Source organism: Argopecten irradians, chromosome 15 (genome assembly GCF_041381155.1).
Source record: "Argopecten irradians isolate NY chromosome 15, Ai_NY, whole genome shotgun sequence".
NCBI lineage: Eukaryota > Metazoa > Mollusca > Bivalvia > Pectinida > Pectinidae > Argopecten > Argopecten irradians.
This window is the reverse complement of record NC_091148.1, coordinates 9,716,187-9,730,881: the sequence shown is the minus strand read 5'-3', so window position 1 is coordinate 9,730,881 and position 14,695 is coordinate 9,716,187. Positions and strand designations below refer to the sequence as shown.

Sequence of the window (14,695 nt, the reverse complement as noted above, 5' to 3'; positions counted from 1 at the left end):
ACACCTACTTGTAGTTTTTCACTAATTAGAAGAAATACTGTATATGTAGATTTTTAGAATAGCAATATGGAAGAAAAACTGAGTTTACATTTAAACATTGGGAAAATAAAGCTTTATTATCATCATCAAACATGTCATAAAATATGCTTTTAACATTTATTTAAAACTCTCATCTTATTGTTATATTTATGAACACAATTTGCATCATATTTCAATTTGAATGAATACAAAATGATTCATTTTATTGTTATATTTATGAAATAATTTACATTATACTTGAATTTGAATAAATTTTACATAAATGTCTAGACAATTGATTTAGTCAAAATTGTGTAATTATTCAAAAAAAAGTTTTTATACAAAAAAGGATTAGCTGATGTAGGGGGACACATGATTGGATTAGAAAGGTAGGGAGGGGGGTGAGAGGGGGGCATAATTGACTGGGTCAATAATCGGTGGCCATGATGAGATTATTCAATCCATAGGACAAAAAGTTAGAGCTATGAGATCCATTCCGTCTTTGAAAACTACAGAGTTACTTCCCTTGCGGGTAGGTATCCATTATGACATCATTATTTTGTGAGCAGAATTCATGTTGTTTTCTCTGAAAATCATGATGTATATATGCCAACAACACATGATGTCACAATCAATACCTACGTGTAAGGGCAGATAACTCTACTGCTACATTTTCTCCTCTTATCTGTACGTACAGAATCAACAACTGTAACTACTCATGGTGGTGATACACAGGGTCTTATGATTCTTCAATCCCGAAGACTTGGAGAGAATGGAGAGAAGATCAAGGGTAATAAAAGAAACATGAAGTTGATCCGGGTAGTTTAATTGGCAGAGCGCCCATCTATCCGGCTATTGTTAGTAGGTCCAAAGTTTGAATCCTACTTGTGGCAACTGAGCTACTGATTGGTTGATTGGTTGGACTTAATGTCTTATTTTAACATCTTAGATCATTTAACAACGGTCTCCTCATGTACAACGTGTTGCTGTGTGTGAGGGTGTGAATGTTTTGGGAGGCTGCAGTATGTTCGTGTTACGTTTCCATGAAACAATGGAACTCTTTTTATAGTGCTATCTCACTGAAGTGTGGTACCAAACACACCAAACAAACACACTATCTAGTCACATTATACAAGTATTGACAAGAGGTAAACTAGTCGTCCCACACCCCGTACGCGGAGCCCTAAGCAGTATCAGAAACTAATTTTTTATAGACTATAGCATATCTCGGCCAGGGAACAGAACCTTGCAGAGTTATTTTCAAGAGTGAATGAATAAAGAGAAAATGCCTGAAACCTTAAATCTACTGTTTATTTTCAATGACAGAACCTACCTCTTTCTTTTTGTGGTCAAAGACACCGAGCAAGCAAACCCATCCGGTTATATCATACTACCACTTTAATAGATTATGGTGAGTCTCAGTCAGGACTCAGAACTCAGAGTCTTACTCACAGGGGTGAGTACTCAACTCATTACATCAGATGCCAATTAAGGGAGACATTTAGGAAGTAGAATAACAGTTAGGGAGTATAAATAGAGAAAAGATAAGATCCCTTTACCATAAATAGTCACCTTTTACAATCATGAAATGGTGGCAGCAGGTACAATTCTACCAGGGAAATATACCGTAGCTACCTTTCCTTCTAGCTGTTTTTGTACATTGTATTTCCTAGCCGACCACCTTCATGTAAAATGAACATCGAAATCCCTACCCCCCAACAATCCATTTTTTTGGTAACCTTTAAATTGTTTAGACATGCAATCTTCTTATAAAATTCACATTACAATTGACAGAATCGTTATCTTATATATAAATCTTTCCGCATATTATCATGTTAAGATTATATTTGGGAAGATAATTCTTATTTTGTCATGTCTTGATCAAAAGCAGTTTTAAATCTGTTTACGGTTGATTAGACCAAATTCAAAAATATCATTCTCATGTTGAATTGAGTATATTTCAATTATTTTCAAATAATGGGACATTTTGTTGATAAAATTATAGCATAGATTTGAAATAAAATCAAGTTTATAAAGACTATTGTGTTATTTCAATAAAATTCATTGATTTTCAAATTAAAGGTATACACCTGTATTAACTTGATCACAAATCAAAATTAGATTTGTAAACAATTACGTCTCTTTCACAAACAAATACCAGTAATGTCCGATAATTATATGGATCCCATAAGAGGCTGAATAAACTTACTGAGTAATCTTTGTATTTTCAGTAAAAGGCATTGATTTTGAACTAAGAAAATAAAATCATTATAAATCCAAAATAAGAAGAAGAAAAAAACATTTTCATCTATAATTATATATGTACAGTTATTCAAATTAAATCATATCGAAAGTCATGAATACCAGAACTTTTTCAATTCACTGAGCCAACTGAAATAAATCTAAATGTCTATTGCATGTAATAAATATCGTTGTCACCTGTTCAGATGTAAATTTCACCGTTTGACAAGTGAATCACGAACAGCTCAACAAGCCTGATAAATACTTAAGTATCATGGCCTGACTAGCATGTGAACTCTGATTAACAACAGTGGTGTGTTTAAAATGCATGATTCATTCACCAAATACAAATAATTTGGAAATATATAACTATTCCACATGTTAAATTCATTCGAAAAAAACTGAAGTATTTTTCAACATTAACCTATGATTCATCCTTAAAAGTATAAATATCAATCAAATTAATTATAAATCTGTCACAAAAATTCACACTCCTGCATGTCCAGTGCCTGACAAGGAATGGAACCTGTGTCTCCTCTTGAAATCTACAGCTCTATCGACTGAGCCAAAGGAGCAATGAGCAATAGAGATTCTATTTAAACCATTATGTACAAAACACACCGACTCGCTCCTTTTACACTACTACCCGTATTTTCCTTGATATTTCCTGTCTTTCAGGTTTTGTGGTTATGTTTTAGGTAAAAAAAACCTAATAACTAGACATAAAATCATCAACCATCGGTAAGCAGCTGAGGGAGAGAGTCAGTGTGGCTTAACAAATGTACTTTCTACATTCTCTGTCACTCAGCTGACGGAGCATGCTTCTTTGGCTGTCCGTAGAGCAGTAGATTTCCAAGCCAAAGACCTGAGTTTGATTCTTTGTCGCTTTCTTTTCGAGCACTCCATACGAATGTGTATTTTTCTGTAGTATTGAACTGGACAACCCGGAAAAAACTGTGAACGCCAATCACAATACATACCAATCCGTCGTGAAAGTGTACAATTTCACTTTTATAGGCTAATAATGCTAGCTTCCTAAAGTTGTGATGAACCTTGAGTCCATTCAAATAACAAACACACCTGCCTTGAATAAAGATTGACAACTATATACACTTAAAACCTGTCGATGAAACATGTTGACTTAGGAAATCACAACTACATTCCGTAATTATATGTTTATTTACTTAACAAACTGACTCTTGTTTGGATTAATTTCCACGACCTTGTTGATTTTTCGGTAGCTGTAAACAATGGACAGTGGAATTTGTTTACATACACTGATTACTGGCATCGTATGCTCAAGCATTTTCGTTACTGCTTTTGTTTATTTTTGTTTTGTGTCAAATTGTTGACTATCCGAGTGATTGAAGAAGCTTGAGGTTCCAGTTGGATACTCATCACCTTTCACTTGTAGACAATCTCTTAGACAGCTAAACATGTAGCCTGAGTTTCCTTTGACCCCAACACCAGACATGGACGCTTTGAGAGACAGATAGATGCATGTCTGATGTATAGTTTGAGTTTCCTTTGACTCTAACACCAGACATGGACACTCTGAGAGATATATGCATGTCTGGTATATAGCCAGAGTTTCCTTTGACCTTAACACCAGACAGTGGACACTTTGAGAGATAGATGCATGTCTGGTGTTTACCCCAAGTTTCCTTTTACACTAACACCAGACATCGACACTCTGTAAGCTACATTGTATATGCATGTCAATAGATGTCTTTTTATTCCGGCTACCGGAAGCAGACTTTCTGAGATATATGCATTCAGTTTGTAGTGCAACATCATTTTATTACCAGGGTTTGATACTCTAAATAATAGATTTCAAGGAGAGACTGCAAAAATACGTTAAAAGCAATCTTTCCATAATTAGAAAAATCCTAGACATTTTGTTTGTTTCTTGTTTTGGTTAGATATCCTATTAACAGCCAGTATCATTTATTGACTTGCAATGTCTAGAAGTTGGAGAAAAGTTGAATATCTGGAGAAAAACCATCCACCTGCATTCACCTCACATGAGTTTTAAATTCCCAACTCAAAGATGGAGGGTTTGTGGTAATACTGTATGTCAGACCGTCAGGACATCTTAACCACTCGACCACACTGGACCCTAAATTCCAGACAAGTTCTCATTCGAATATTAAATCTTTCACAAAGCTTCAATCTAAGTAAGAAAAGCAGGGCAGTCGCAGCCATTCTAAGTGTTTCAATGTAAATCTGAAGAATTTTGTTCATCAAATTATTAAATGATATTCTATAGATAATCTCTAGGAGAGACTTAACTATGTCACTTTTATTAAACACAGGTCGTGTCGTGTCCACGATATTCCATTTAAGAAAAACGTAAATCATCTCGCCAAAATTCTGTCTGAAAAGACATTAATAACAAAATATGTCATGCTATGGGAGAAAAATTTAAAACCCTGATAATATCGGTGTCAACTTCAAAGGGGTTATTGTCTGACATACATGGTAACACAGATATTCAATCCGGAAAAGTTGTTATCGATGGAACAAAACGAGTGTAGTCTGCCGCCAGCCAGGCTCGAACCTGCGACCCTGGCTTACTGGTCCGTCGCTCTACCAACTTAGCTAAAGGGAAATTCCCCCTAGTGCGAAGCTAGAAGACAACTTTATCTACCATTAAAACATGCTACATCAGCATGTTTCTCAGGTTGGAATATGAAAGATGTAATTATCAATTTATTAAAACATTCACCCCTGAAATTTTATAATGGACTAGTCTAGTCTTTGATTTAAAAGAGCAAATTTCTCTTCGAGGGTTAATGAGTTAGGATACAATGATGTACTTATAAAATGAGCAAAGGCAATGTCCTTAAGATAAAGTTGGTACAGTCAAACCGACTGTAAAGGACACCTGTTTATAAAGGACACCTGTTTATAAAGGACACCTATCTATAAAGGACACCTCTATATAAAGGACACCTCTATATAAAGCATGTACACCTCTATATTAAGGACATCTCTATAAAGGACACTTCTATATAAAGCATACCTCTATATATAGCACACCTTTATATTAAAGACAACTGTCTATAACAGAAAGCTGTCTATAATGGACACCTGTCTATGAAGGACACCTGTCTATAAAAGACAGACTCATCCACCTCATTTAATGCAATATAACACTGAGGTATATAGAATGTATGAGAAATATCAGAATTATTTTATGTCCCTGAATGAAAAACGAGTTGGAATATTTTTTTGCAGCTCTATATAAATACAGGCTAACTTGCTATAAAGGACAACTCTATATAAAGGGCACCTGTCCATAAAGGACAGACTCATCAACCCCATTTGATGCCATATACTATATGATTGATCTCTGTGTAAAGGACACCTCAGTCTATAAAGACTACTGAGCCTGATGATTTTTCTCCAGGTACTACAGCTTTCTTCTACCTCAGAACCAGCTTGCATGTCCTTAAATGACCCTGGCTGTTGATTTCAACAAAATAAACCAAACCAGTATGACTATTATCACTATATATTCTGTCCAGTATTCACAAATCTGGGCACCTAGAGTTCAAATCACCAATATATTTTTATAATGTCATCAAGACGAACTCAGAGCAATGATAAAATTTCTGAATATGAAATTCTTGTTTACTGAAAGAAAGATAAGATAACATGTGACTTTGTGTTAAGTATATACATACATCAAGTGTAAATTTCCTTTGACAAATTTATCATAACTCTAGATCTAAAGTCAACCGATTACTAAATAATAGCCATGAATGGATTTAAAACTCTGCGACTGTTGACAGCCGGAATTTAAATTCAGCTCAATATCACACAACTGGTCAAAAGGTTTATATAAATTTGGATTGGTATCTCCTATTGAACAGATCGCTTTACCAGATGATAATATTGTGATTCCCACCGACTCTGTTCTTTTATGGGAACATGTTTCTTTGCTGGTTTGTATATTGACAAGCAGATATCATATATAAATGTATTATACAAAGTGTCTCAGAGATCTAGACTCAATGTTGATACAACCTATACATTAACAATACACACGGGAACTCCCCGAATGTTTTATTAAAACTAGACACAGGTTTTATTCAACATGAATTTTTGTTTTATTTCAAAATGTTCATCTGGGCTCACCCTACCGCCTATAATTCAATGTCATAAATAACACAAATATTCTGTCCACAATTTATACAAGATACACCAAACAAGAAGCAATTAGAGTTGGATACTGATAATTAATATAGGCTTTAATTCAACATGAACTTTTGTCTTATTTCAAAATGTTCCTGGCCTCATACCGTTTTGCTATGATATTGATATTAACCTCTTGAGTATCGAGGATAGGGTAGATATAATGACAGTGATAGTAACCCCTGGAGTATCAAGAATGGGGGTGGATATAATGACAGTGATAGTAACCCCTGGAGTATCGCGGATGGGGTGGATATAACGACAGTGATAGTAACCCCTGGAGTATCAAGGATGGGGGTGGATATAATGACAATGATAGTAACCCCTGGAATATTGAGGATGGGGTAACTTAGGGCACGTCTATAGTTTAGGAAGTGGAAGGTAGCCAGAGTAACCAGGGAAAAACTATCAACCTACAGGTATGCAGTACAAAGTCATACCACCTTACATAACTGTACCTAACTCAAGTTAAAGGCACCCCCTTGGTGTAGTTTTTCTAATTTCTAAGTACCCATTTTTTTAAAGCAATAAGTGATGTTGAAGGATATGCTTTGTATATGGAGTCAGAATTTAATTGATGTGATTTCACCTTTCAGACATTCTATAAATTAATTGAGTAATTACAGACGGTGTCATTCTAATTTCTTTCTATTCAATGATTTCAATAGTAACACTATAAGATGATTGTAGTAATTTATCACGACTAAACTGCCTGATCAATATACATACATAGAAGCCATAAATATACGCCAAAGCAACGAAACATATTCAACAAGTATACCAAGGTCTGCTGATTGCATAATCATACGACACATCATTCAAATTCAATCTTTAAAAACTGTTTAAATACATGTATTGAAGAAATTCAATATCTACACAGTAACATTCAAATGATTTTAACAACTTAAGATTTTGTATTCAGATTTCCGCTCGGTTTAAACTGGGGTAAAGAATCGCCATATAGATAAGTGGGCTTCAATACACAGAGAATATAAATATCAAAAATATAAACTATATATACTTATTTTATACCGATAGCAAAATATGTACAAAAGGAACAACCTATTCAGGAGCCGCAGTGTCCGTGTAGTTAAAATGTCCTGAAATTTTTCAGAATTAATGTGAATTAATAATTCTGTATTCCTTAATAATTCCTCAAGATTTATTACACAACCCCCCTCCCCTTCAATATCTGATCATGCCATTTTCAGTTTGCCCCCCCCCACCTGTCCACCTACCCACCCAACCTATTCTTATTTCTTTTGTATCTAAATGACCTTTAATATGTATGTTGTTAAGTTGCGAGTAGTTTTGGAGTGGGAGGAAACCAGAGTTCCCTAAGAAAATTCAGCTGAACAGGCAGGTGACCCTTGATCTTTTCATATTTAATACTGTAAACCAATTTTCTTTCATGTGCGATTTACGTTCACAAATTTTGCAATTCAAGTAAATTCATGAAATTTTATCTCTGCGAATTAATATCTACAGCATTTATAGTTATATGAATATCCATTCAATATTAATCCTGTGTCAGTGTTAATCTTCGCGAATTTTTTTTGAAATGGAAATCGTGAAAATTAGTAGCCCTGAAAGAATGTTGGTAATTAACAGTACCGTATTCGACCCAATAAGCGCCCATGTCCCTATAAGCGCCCCTCCCCCTTTTTGAGGCCTCAGTTGCAATTGCCCAGGCATAAATAAGGACCAAAACTACATAAAACGGTATAAATTCGCAATTATTTTAACTTATTAGCACCATTTCATTTTTATCAATTTTTTAGGTGCCCGGGGCGCTTATTGGGTCGAATACGGTACTTTGAATTGAACCCCGGCTGACTTATATAGGTTCAAGGTGAATGGCTTATTGCAGCTGACTCATTAGTACTCGATATACATATCCTCTTACTAACCGTCAGGTTTGGGCTTATTCAAAATAAAGCTGAGATTAATGTTACTAATGGGCTGGCACTTGTTGGTTTAGTATTGTTTTTGTGAGGTCTTATTTACCTATAGGCTATTTACAACAACAATTACATGTGGTTTTGTCATTATAAACAGCAGAGCTTATAGTTTTTGCCTTTACCAAGATTAGAGGGGGTTTTTTTTGTTTTTTTTTTTTTTTTTTGGCTTTTGAGCAAATAGAAGGAGGGGATTTTCTTTAGATCTTCAAACTTTCAGGGTCTACCTTAATTAAACTGCAAAATGAAAAAAAAAAAAAAAAAAAATTCATTCTTCCTTTTTTCTTTAAGTGAATAGTCGGGCAAAGAAAACCAGTCTAAATGCGTTCATTGGCCTTCCAAAAGTTCTCACATATTAATATGACGGCCAAGTTCTGCTTAGTTTCCCAGTTCTGACCATTAAAGTAAAGAAAATTTGAAAGCATTGAAAGCGAGGCTGCGTGGAAATGTAACCACGGACATAGTGAGCCGGGAGGACGTTTTAGAATTTCCATACTTTAAATTAATTTCTTCGTACGCAGACAGATTTTGACGAGAGATTTTATTTTTCCATATCATAAGAAATCATACTGGATACATTCACACCATTTTTACCGACTTTAGCCATCCTTGCCCGACTGTTCACTTTAACTTTTTTTTTTAATTTAGGAAAATTATTCACATGAAATTTGGGAGATCATAGTAAAACTTCTGTAGTGGAAGCTGAAGGGGGGTTCTATATTCAGCCCTGCATGAATATACACTCAAAAAACACTAATAGTTTTACAAATATATATATGATATTGCATAAGTTTCTCTGGAACTCGTCCCGGATCCATTTCCCTCATAATTTGTCTAACTTGAACATGAGAAAGTATTTATACTGTCAAACCTGCCCTAATAATCACCTCTGTATAAAGACCGACTGCCAACAATGAAGACTAATTTCAACACAATTTGACCTCTATATAAAGACCACCTGCTTATTAATTAAGACCATTTTTTCTTGGGTCTCAAATGATCATTTATAACACAATATTTACAGTTTGCACTGACATGGACTCAATAACCATGCTTTCTAATATTATCAATATCAGTGTATAATGATAGCACAACACGCGCGGCGATTTTATTGTTACGGGAATAGTCGATGGCGTAGCAACGTGGAGTCATGACCCCACTTTTGGTGGGAACATATGAATGACTCAATTCCAATCAGCTGTTCAATTGAATTTGTTGAGGATGACGAGAGAGAAAAAAATATGGGAATTTCAATGAAAAATATGCAACTGCCGTGAGAATAAATTATATTCATTTACGTGAAAAACTGTAAATATAAGGAATAGATTTTTATTTTGTTGAGGTTATGAGGGTATAATGATAATGGAGCCCGTGTAAATTTACTACTGCTCCATTATCATTATATCCTCATAACCTCAACAAAACAAAAGTCTATTCCTTAATTATTCAACCTGTGTATAATGACCACTTGACTATAGAGACCGTTTATCCCGTTTTCCCTTGGGTGGTCTTTATAGACAGGTTTGTAATTGCATTATACTGGCACAAGATCAAGTCGATGGATGTTTATTACAGAGAGAGGGGTGGGTTTTTTTTAAACCCAATACGGTATATACAAAATGCTGCACTGACTTTAAAACATAACATTCAATACAGTTATAACAAAACTAGATCTGATAAAACATAACAGGCACCATATATACTGCTGTACAATTTGACATATGATACACCGGCCCCCTGACTGACAGAACCGACTGATTGTAGTACTGTATAATTAGTCTTCATTTGATCCCACAGTTGATATATAGGTGTAACATAGGTACTAACGTCAAGGATTTTTCTTACAGGAGCATAGGGTCAAAATTTGACACAATACCTGTTAAAGATTATTTCACATTTAGGGTAATTTAAAGATTCTTTGAAATATTAATAAAATGATACATTCCAAATAAGACCAAAATGCCTCACCTAATTAAGCTAGCATAGTTCTTTTAGGCTAAAATTTCTTATAGGAGCACAGGGTCAAAATCTGACACAATATCCAATAAAGATTATTTCACATTTAGGATAGTTTCAAAGACTTTTTTAAATATTGAATTGATAATATGAGACCAAACTGCCTCATGCTTGCTCTTATAGGAACATAGGGTCACAATTTGACACAATACCCGATAAAAATTACTTCACATTTATGATAATTTCAAAGATTCTTTTAAACATTCATTTGTAACCCTAAATAGACTTAATTGCCTCAACTAAAATTATACGTAATAAAGACTTTTTTTTAATTTTTTCACATTTAAGGTATTATCAAAGATTTTTTTGAATATGCAAATGAGACCAATTAAACTGTCTCACCTGAAACTACAACAAAGACATATAGTCATTACCTGAACAAGAGTTAGTAATTGAACTCGAACTCGTTTAAACGCTTTTTCAAAGAAATATCGACAGTACATATAAGCTATTTAATGTCGAAATGAACAACAGACTAATTGGAGGAAGACATGATAACTGCCATTCTGGGTCAATATAAAGCTTATCTCGGTACAATTACCCTCTGTATTTTGATCGAGTGTCGATTTAATTCTGTAATATCATTCTCCGCTCAAGGAGATCATTAGCAACATTTATCTATTCACACGACAACAGGGCAGCCATTGTTATTATTGAATATGTATAGGGAATATTATGGGATAGGTATTAACAAACTGGAGCAAACAACGGTTTACATTATCTCCTCAGAATGATTGAATAACAAAGATATAACAGTAGGTCAGGACAGGCTGAGGACAAGAATAGGAGGTTTAAAGTGATATTCATGTTCAATAAATGTTGAGTATAGCTGTACTCCATCTATACATTATCCTGTAATGTAACAGGAGAGGGGTGAATGTAACGGCCAGACTGGAATTCGAACCAGGGATCTCCGAACACTAGTCGGATGTTCTACTGGCTGAGCTACGTACCTGGTCAAAGGTGATTGACCCAGTCCATCCCGCAACAATCCTCCCTCCTTTATTCGAGACCCTTATACCACCACTGTACATGTGGGTATACCATTTTAGTTGGGCGCTTTTGTAACAGGAGAGGAGAAAATATAGCGGCCAGACCGAGATTTGAACCCAAAACCTATACAAACACTAGTCAAATGCTAGATATTGATTGATCTACCTGGTCGCTGATGATCGACCTAGTCCAATCCGTATTTACTTCACCCTCCTTTTTCAATGTCTTCATCCTCGAACATAAACGAGACCCTTATATCACAAGTCAGTGAGTTTTTTAGTTGGGAACCAATTCTGTGATTTGAGAGGAGAAAATGAGGCCAGTCTGGAATTCAAACCCATGACCTCCAAACAATAGCCAGATGTTGTACCGATTGAGCTGATGAGCTCCCTCGTCGTCAATAATCGACCCTGTAAAATATCACTACACTCCTTTTTTAAAATCTTCGCCATTAAGACATACAGGACCCTTATACATAATCATGGATACAGGAGAGGAGAAAATATAGTTGCCAGACTGGGATTCAAATCGGAACCTCTTAACAGCAGCCGGACGCTCTACCAGTTAAGCTACCCGGTCACCGATGATAGACCCAGTCCAACCATGCTACACACCTAGCCTGAGAGACTCTGGCCCTGACACCAGACTTAGACATTATGACAGATAGATGTATCTATCTGTCATAATGTCTACCGGTAAGTCTGGTGTCAGGGCCAGAGTCTCTCGTGCTAGCTACACACCTAGCCCAAGAGACTCTGACCCTGACACCAGACTTAGACATTATGACAGATAGATGTGTCTATCTGTCATATAATGTCTAAGTCTGGTGTCAGGGCCAGAGTCTCTCATGCTAGCTACACACCTGAAGCAGTTTTACAGACTATATATAAATATGACCAGTCGAAGGTCATATTGGGCCACATCATAAGCCTCTAACAAGATTAGTACAATGTTAAAAAGCCTATCGTTGTTAACTACAAATCTCTTCCCTCTAATCAGTAGCAATTATCAAGTCTTTTTCAGTTACAAAGTACATAAATATATAGGTACATATCACTTTTAAATCCTCCCTTTTACCTTTTAATCATTAAATGCTTTAATCTGTATTATAGTCGGATCGTCTCAAGTTTCTCCATTTACCTTGATTCTTTTTAGTGATATAATTGAATCAGTTTTACAAAATTAGAAAACTGAATGTGGTATTCAATGTCTTTAGAATGAAATCTTGGTGAAACAGTGCATCAAACATGGGTTATGGTTTGAGAACAACAAATAGAAATCTGTCATTACAATCACATCAAAAGGAAAGTTTACACCTTCTCAATGTTTTCTTAACATCCAACATTTAAGCTACCTGTGTTCAAGTTATAGTCAGAGAATTAATTAAAGTTTCTGTCAAGATTAAGAAAAAATTCTGTAAAGTGTCAGATAAGTCTGAAGTACATTCATCCTCAATACTCCAGGGGTTACTATCACTGACATTATATCTACCTCTAGACTATCTGATAATAATGCTGGAGGCAACAGAAGACACAGGTAATTTGATCATTTAATGTTCATCGAAGGAATTGTATAACGGTACACAGTGGTTGCTTTGAAGGTGCAATTGGGCATCGCTTTCTCTTAATCTTCATAGAAAGTCTCTGCAGGCTTGTAATTTGTCATTTTTTTCTCCTGAACTGCCTCAAGATTTACTATGCGATAGTCCAGGTGTGGTTATAACGACAGTGATAGTAACCCCTAGAGTAGCGAGGAAATCCATTGTGAAAGAGACATATTCATTGTAAGAAAAATCTCTGTGCATTGTAAGAAAAAATTAAAGAAAAATCTGTGTATTATAAGAAAACATTTCAATGTAAAAAGAATCAGTAAATCACTATCCATTATATTAAAATATTAAAAATCTCTGTACATTAAACAGAAATTTCTATGCATCATAAGAGAAAATATGCATGGTAAGAAAATCTCCACTGTATAGATTGCAAGAAAAATATCTCTGCATCATAAGAGATCTTTGGCTTGTAAGAGATTCTGTGTCTTGAATCACTTCCTCCTCTCTAGCTGTATGGGTAGTGTTGTGTGTGTGGTAATAAGAATGTATTTTTGGTGGTGTATTATAATTAAGTTATTACATATATTATTATTATTATTATAACAGAAGCATAAACTCATGACCACTATAACAAAGACTTCTGTACATGTGTCCAGTGTGAGATGAGATCTGTCTTGCAAAATATTCCATTATTCATTGTCCAAGGTCAACATATATTTATCAACTCAATAAAGAGAAAAACTAGAAACAGTACAGTGTCACAAAAATCTTAATACAGAATATGTGAAATCTCTGGGTTCTCTGAATGAGGTAATTAAGAGAATATCATATTACAGAAGTACAAGAAATATATAGAGATCTCTGACCTAAGATGGGAATTTCATGGCCATGGTAACTTGGATAGAAGAATTTTTGGCTATTGTCTTACCTTGACTCAGCATCAAATCCAGTATTCAGAGCAGATGTCTCAAAATATTCCTTTCGCTTAACAAAACACCTTCAAAATGAAAAAAATAATCACATATTTGATGGAATTTTCAACTTAATCCATGTTCACAATCTGGGAATCGTTAGAGACAAAAAAATCCTCACAATATCTCTCAATTGTAAACAAATCAATCACTGTAGAATTTGGCAGCTCGCACCTCTAAAAACAAATCCGTCCAAAAAGGGACCAAAATATGCACAGTTGTCCCTAATACACAACATAGCCACTTGTGGAGTTTGTGATAAGCCGTTGGCCGGCCTATCGGGATATCAGATTCATGGTCCCCATTCCGTAGTTAAAAGGCCAATTATCTTGCTACATAAAGAATATTAATTCCAAGCTTCGTCTTTACCCCGATTTAAAACAGGGTCATCTGAACGATTTCGCTGGTTTTTGGCTTAGCAACAGGTAACGCACATGCAGTTCAAGGTAAAATCTATGAGATAATGTATATATTACGCTACATGTACATTATAGTTTTAACTCCGGTAGATATTCTTAATATTTGATAGCATAAAAATTCATAGTGTACAATAATATTTTATAGCATTAAAATGTATATAGTACAAATTTCAAATTAAAAAGTGGCTTTGAACTGAAGCATGGCATACCTATATTTATGTAAATGTAGTTGGAGAGAGGGTCGGGGGATAGAGAAAACATTTCGCTACCTCCTGCAAAATGTCCTGAAGGAAAGCTCAAATCTGATTCTCGCAAGAATTTGTTATT

The 14,695-nt window shown here is 35.0% G+C and overlaps 1 protein-coding gene across 21 annotated transcripts in view; it reads right to left on the bottom strand.

Annotated features, from left to right (window-relative positions):
* The window catches only part of LOC138309051 (uncharacterized), a 115,523-nt gene extending 101,129 nt beyond the window's left edge, over window positions 1-14,394 (bottom strand). For 15 of the 21 annotated variants that reach the window (XM_069250154.1, XM_069250157.1, XM_069250158.1 and 12 more), the window contains exon 1: window positions 13,907-14,393. The gene's annotated coding sequence lies outside the window, so the exon portion shown is untranslated. Of the gene's footprint in view, window positions 1-13,906 lie in introns of all 21 variants that reach the window. The other 6 variants (XM_069250170.1, XM_069250166.1, XM_069250171.1 and 3 more) reach the window with 4 other exon arrangements.
* Between the last annotated feature and the right edge of the window lie 301 nt (window positions 14,395-14,695).